The sequence below is a fragment of the Staurois parvus genome, unplaced genomic scaffold (assembly GCF_062004578.1).
Source record: "Staurois parvus isolate SC_StPar_1 unplaced genomic scaffold, SC_StPar_1.0 ptg002934l, whole genome shotgun sequence".
Classification (NCBI taxonomy): domain Eukaryota; kingdom Metazoa; phylum Chordata; class Amphibia; order Anura; family Ranidae; genus Staurois; species Staurois parvus.
The window spans coordinates 503-5,396 of record NW_028320730.1 but is presented as its reverse complement, the minus strand read 5'-3'; the positions used below and the strand labels follow the sequence as shown (position 1 = coordinate 5,396).

General features: G+C 58.4%; 2 pseudogenes; both read right to left on the bottom strand.

Moving 5' to 3' along the window:
* Nucleotides 1-2,202: 2,202 nt before the first annotated feature.
* LOC149428908 (U2 spliceosomal RNA) lies at nt 2,203-2,295 on the bottom strand (annotated as a pseudogene).
* Nucleotides 2,296-3,155: 860 nt separating this feature from the next.
* On the bottom strand, nt 3,156-3,270 carry LOC149428907 (U2 spliceosomal RNA; annotated as a pseudogene).
* Between the last annotated feature and the right edge of the window lie 1,624 nt (nt 3,271-4,894).

Genomic DNA, 4,894 nt, shown 5'->3' with positions numbered 1-4,894 from the left:
GCCCATCCTCCTCTATCGGACAGTTAAAATCACTGCCGATTACTACTGTTCTCGTTGTGACGAGTTGCGTCCGCAGGGTTTGGAAAAGTTCCAGCCGCGCGTTCTTCTCCGGGGAGGCGTACACGTTGATGAGCCTAACGGGCTCCCCCGCCCACGAACCGTCTATGACCAGAAGGCGGCCACAGACGAGCTCATGGACGGAGTCAACAGTGAAACGTCCTCCCCTGATAAGAACCGCTACCCCTGCGGACTTGCAATCGCCACCCCCAGACCAGTAGGAGGGACCGTGGGTCCACTGGGAGGACAAATGAGTGTACCTCCTCAGAGGGGGAAGTGCGCACTCCTGGAGCATGTAGACATCACTCTGCTGTGTGGAAAGAAAGGTCAGCACAGTCTGCCTCCTAGACACATCCTTGATGCTCCTCACATTAATGGAAAAGATAGAGATCTCAGCCATCATGGGAAAGAGATGAAGGGGTTAGTCGGCAGGGGCTGTGCTTACCTCCCCTGGGGAGGGGGGGCGACCTCTGCGGCCTGGCCAGGGTCCTGGCTCAGTCCGATCTGGTTGAGGACCTCGTTGAGGACCTCATCGAAGTCGGTGGAGAGATCTGGCCCCGACCGGGTCAGAGCCATCTCTTCTTCCACCTCTTCCTCCTCCTCCAGTGTGTCGAGGTCCTCCCCTACGGGGTCGGGACCTGCGGCATCCTGGAGGACGGCAGGCCGTTTGGTGGCGGATGAGGGTTCCTCCGCCGCCGGGCTAGCCTGCTCCTTCTTCCACTTCCTGATCCCCGCCGCAGAGCTGCTGACGGGGGTGGCAGGGGGAAGGGGCGGGAAATCCTCCTGTGAGGACAGGTCGGGGGGGGGTGGAACCGGGCCCGGGAGGGGTGGGGCAGGGGGGCCAGGGGCGGGAGGGGCAGGAGGGCCAGGGGTGGGGGGGGCAGGAGGGCCAGGGTCGGGGGGACCAGTGTCCAGGGGGGCTGGGGTGGGGGGAGGGGGGTTCCTCTTACCTGGGTCCTTTGGGGGTTTCTGTGTTGCTGGTTTGGCGGCAGAGCCCTTGCTCAGGGCCCCAGCATACGTCCTGCTTCTCTCTGGGCAGTCCCTGTAGACGTGCTCTGACCGTCCACAGAGGTTGCAGGTTTTGGACCTCGGGCAATCCTTGGTCTCGTGACCTGCAGACCGCCAGAACCTACATGAAAGCACATGGCAATCCTTACCCTCGTGCCCCGGCTGTCCGCACCTGCGGCATGACTGGGGTTGATCCGGGTAGTGTAGGAGTCCTGCTGACGCTCCCAGGGAAAAGCACTGTTGCAGGTATTGGAGATCTCCAGCGGGACGATCTCTCAGCAATCTGCAAAACACAGACCACTTACCTGTCCAGAAGCCGTTGGCGTCTAGTATCCGGACTGGGTCCTTCAACATGACGCAAAACCTCTGGAGATAGGTGGCGATGTCTCTTCCAGGGACGTGAGGGTTCCTCATGGATACCGTGATCCGCCTTTCGTCCCTTTGAATGGGTGAGTTCGCAATAAACTTGCGGAAAAGGGAATCGGGTCCAGAGGTCTTCACTGTCTCCCAGTACCTTCTGCATACCTGTAATGATACAAAAGTTACGAAGAAAATACCTTTCATGAAGGATTGCACCGACAGGGTCTCTGCCTTGCTAAATCCTTGTTCAAGGATCATTTTCTTCCCGAAGACTTCCGGGGTCATGTCCGGGACTCTGCCTTCCACTTCTTTCAGCCGCAGCACGACTGTCTGCTTCATCCAGGGCTCCAGTGGAGGGAGACCGTCTGCAGGGCCGGAGCGGTCTGAGGTGGAGGTGGAGGCGGAGGGGGCTTCTCCCGGGGTCTTGGCGGGGGCGGTGGCGGCGTTCTGTGGCTTCTTCGCGGTTTGCTTGTTCTTCCCCATCTTGTCGCAGAGGAGTTCTCAGGAGGGCTTCCCAGAGATCTTGATCGGATTCCTTCTCCTTCTTCTTCCTCGGTGGCTTCACTCTTGCTTAGCCTTTGAAAAGGCTATTGAGCGTCTACTGCCCGGAGGTAGTAACGCAGAGTGAACAAGGGGGGGGAAGATCACAAACTCGTTCTGTGTGGGGGCTAAGCCTCGAACCCAATAGCAGCAAGCAGGTGAAGCCGAATTTAATCGATGATCCTACCAGGCCGAGAAGAGGGTACCCCACACAGACCAAATGGCTGGGATAGATGCAAGTGGTTCTCAACGTCCTAGCTGGAAGCAGGGACACCCCTAAAGGCAAGGTCGATACTACACTTGATCTTAGCCAAAAGGCCGAGAAGCGATCCACACAAATTTTTTTTTTTTTTTTTTAAGTCCGCAAACGTGGAACTGTAACGAAAAAACCCGTAAGTGTCCGCAAAAAAGTGCAAGTGCAGAAACACACACACGAAAAACGTGCACTTAGGGGTGTGTTTGTCCTACCCCCGAAAGGGTTGGACCGTTCACCCGATCCCCCGGGGCACGAAGCTCCTGACAGGGACAAGGTTCCCATTTGGTCCTCCTGGCCAAAAGGCCTGGTGGACCACCGTTCCTTATGCCCAGCCGAAGCCGGACATCCAGTACTAGGCAAGGGGGTTCTCCCGAAGAGAAAACCCCCTAGGGATCAGGGGAGGAAGGAACCGTATGGCCACACATCCTCCCCCTAGACTTCAGGTAAGGCCCGAGGACCCACACCCTCCATCCGTGAAAAACACACACATAAGAAAGCAAAAAGTGACAAAACGTGGGAGTGATATAAATAAATAGAATAAAATAAAAAAGTGGTACCGTGCCTAATAGTGCACAGACCAGGCCCTGAGGCCCGTAGCAAAAATTGCCCTGGACTTAGCCAAAAGACCTGGTCCTTAGGGCGCTGTGCAAAAAAGAGTGTAAAAACAGTGGCCATGTGTCATCTTCACACCGTGGGGTCCCACACCCAAGTGTTACTAGTGACACCCCTGAGCGCGTCTCCTCAGGGGGCACTGAGTTTGCGGACTTTTTGCCTCCTCAGCCCCAGGCCAGACCAAGGTAGCATGCTCAAACCAGGAGGAACTGGGTCTTTCCGGTCTCCCCAGAGGAATTACTCCCAAGGCCCCAGAACGAATCATGGCGCTCCCTGGTTTCTGTCCCTCCGGTACTAGCCTTCCGGACCCCCATCATACCAGTGAGGGTACTGTACAACAACCATCCCCGTAAACTAGAATGGTCGGTAGCACCCCCACTGGACACTGATAAGAACAGATACTACACTTGATCTTAGCCAAAAGGCCGAGAAGCGATCCACACAAATGGCTTACTTGCTCCCTCCGTGCGCCTCACTTGTGCCTCTAGGGCGTCCCGCTTCTCTCCTAATATAGCAGATAAACCCCGCCCACCACCTCACTGCCCCTAGAATTGAATATGGGCGGAGATTCCTTGCCGCTTCCTTATCTGCTAAAAGTCCTTTTGTGGGCGGTGCTGTTGTTCCAGAGGCGGTGGGCGGGGTTTCTCCGCTACAGTGAGAGAAGTACAAGAAGTTGTACGGAAAAATTAGGTGCTAACGGGGCTCAGGGTGGGCGGAAGTTAGGCCACGCTTTGCCTCTCCTACTTTCATTGTAGCTGGAAAACCCCGCCCACCTCCCTCAGTAATCCAGCGCTACACCTGAGAGAAGATATGGGCGGGGATTTTACTTTGCAGGTTCCTGATAGGCTAGCAAAGCTGAAGAGACGGGACCGGAGTGTCAGGCTCCACCCTCTCCACCACTAGGTGCGCTGTGGCGAGTAGAGATGTGCTGAGTAGTGAGGGCGCTGCAGGGCGGAGAGAGCAACGGAAGACATACTGACCCCTCCCCTCCTCCTCTAATCCCTCTCCCATTTCTTTCATACCCCTCTCTGGCTCATTCCCTGCCCTTTCCCTCTCTTGCCCCTCCTCACCCCCCCCCCCTTTCTTTCATGCCCTCTCTCAGCCATCCTTTCACTCTCGCCCCCCCCCCCTCACATCTCCCCATCACTTCCCTCTCTCACCTCTTTTCTTTCATACCCTCACCCCCCCCTCTTACATACCCCTCTCTCATCCCCTTTCTTTCACCTCCCCCTCTCTCAGCACTCTGATACCCCCTTCTCTCCCTCCCCTTCTCTCCCCCCCTTCTCTCTCCCTCCTCTCTCTCTCCTCTCTCTCTCCCCCCTTCTCTCTCTCCCCCCACTCTTATACCCCTCTCTCCCCATAACCCCCCTCTTTCTCCCTCTCTCCTCCCCCCTCTCCTCCTCCCCTCTCTCTCTTCCCTCCCTCTCTCTCCTCCCTCCCTCCCTCCCTCTCCCCTCCCTCTCCCCTCCCTCTCCCCCCTCCCTCCCCCCTCCCTTTCTCCCCCCTCCCCCTCCCTTTCTCCCCCCTCCCTTTCTCCCCCTCCCCCCTCCCTTTCCCCCCCCCTCCCTTTCTCCCCCCCTCCCCCCCTCCCTTTCTCCCCTCCTCCCTTTCTCCCCCTCCTCCCTTTCTCCCCTCCCCTACCTCCCTCTCTCCCCTCCCTCCCTCCCTCCCTCCCTCTCCCCTCTCCCCTCCCTCCCTCTCCCCTCCCTCCCCTCCCTCTCTCCCACCCCTCCCCTCCCTCTCTCCCACCCCTCCCTCCCCTCCCTCTCTCCCATCCCTCCCTTCCCTCCTCTCTCCCCCCTCCCTCTCTCCCCTCCCTCCCCTCCCTCCCTCTGCCCCCACTCCCCTCCCTCTCTCTCCCCCTCCCTCCCTCCCTCTCTCTTTCTCCTCCCTCTCTCCCCCTCCCTCTATCTCTCCCCTCCCTTTCTCCCCCCCTCCCCCTCCCTTTCTCCCCTCCTCCCTCCCTCCCTTTCTCCCCCCTCCCTCCGTCCCTTTCTCCCCTCCTCCCTTTCTCCCCTCCTCCCTTTCTCCCCTCCTCCCTTTCTCCCCTCCCCTACCTCC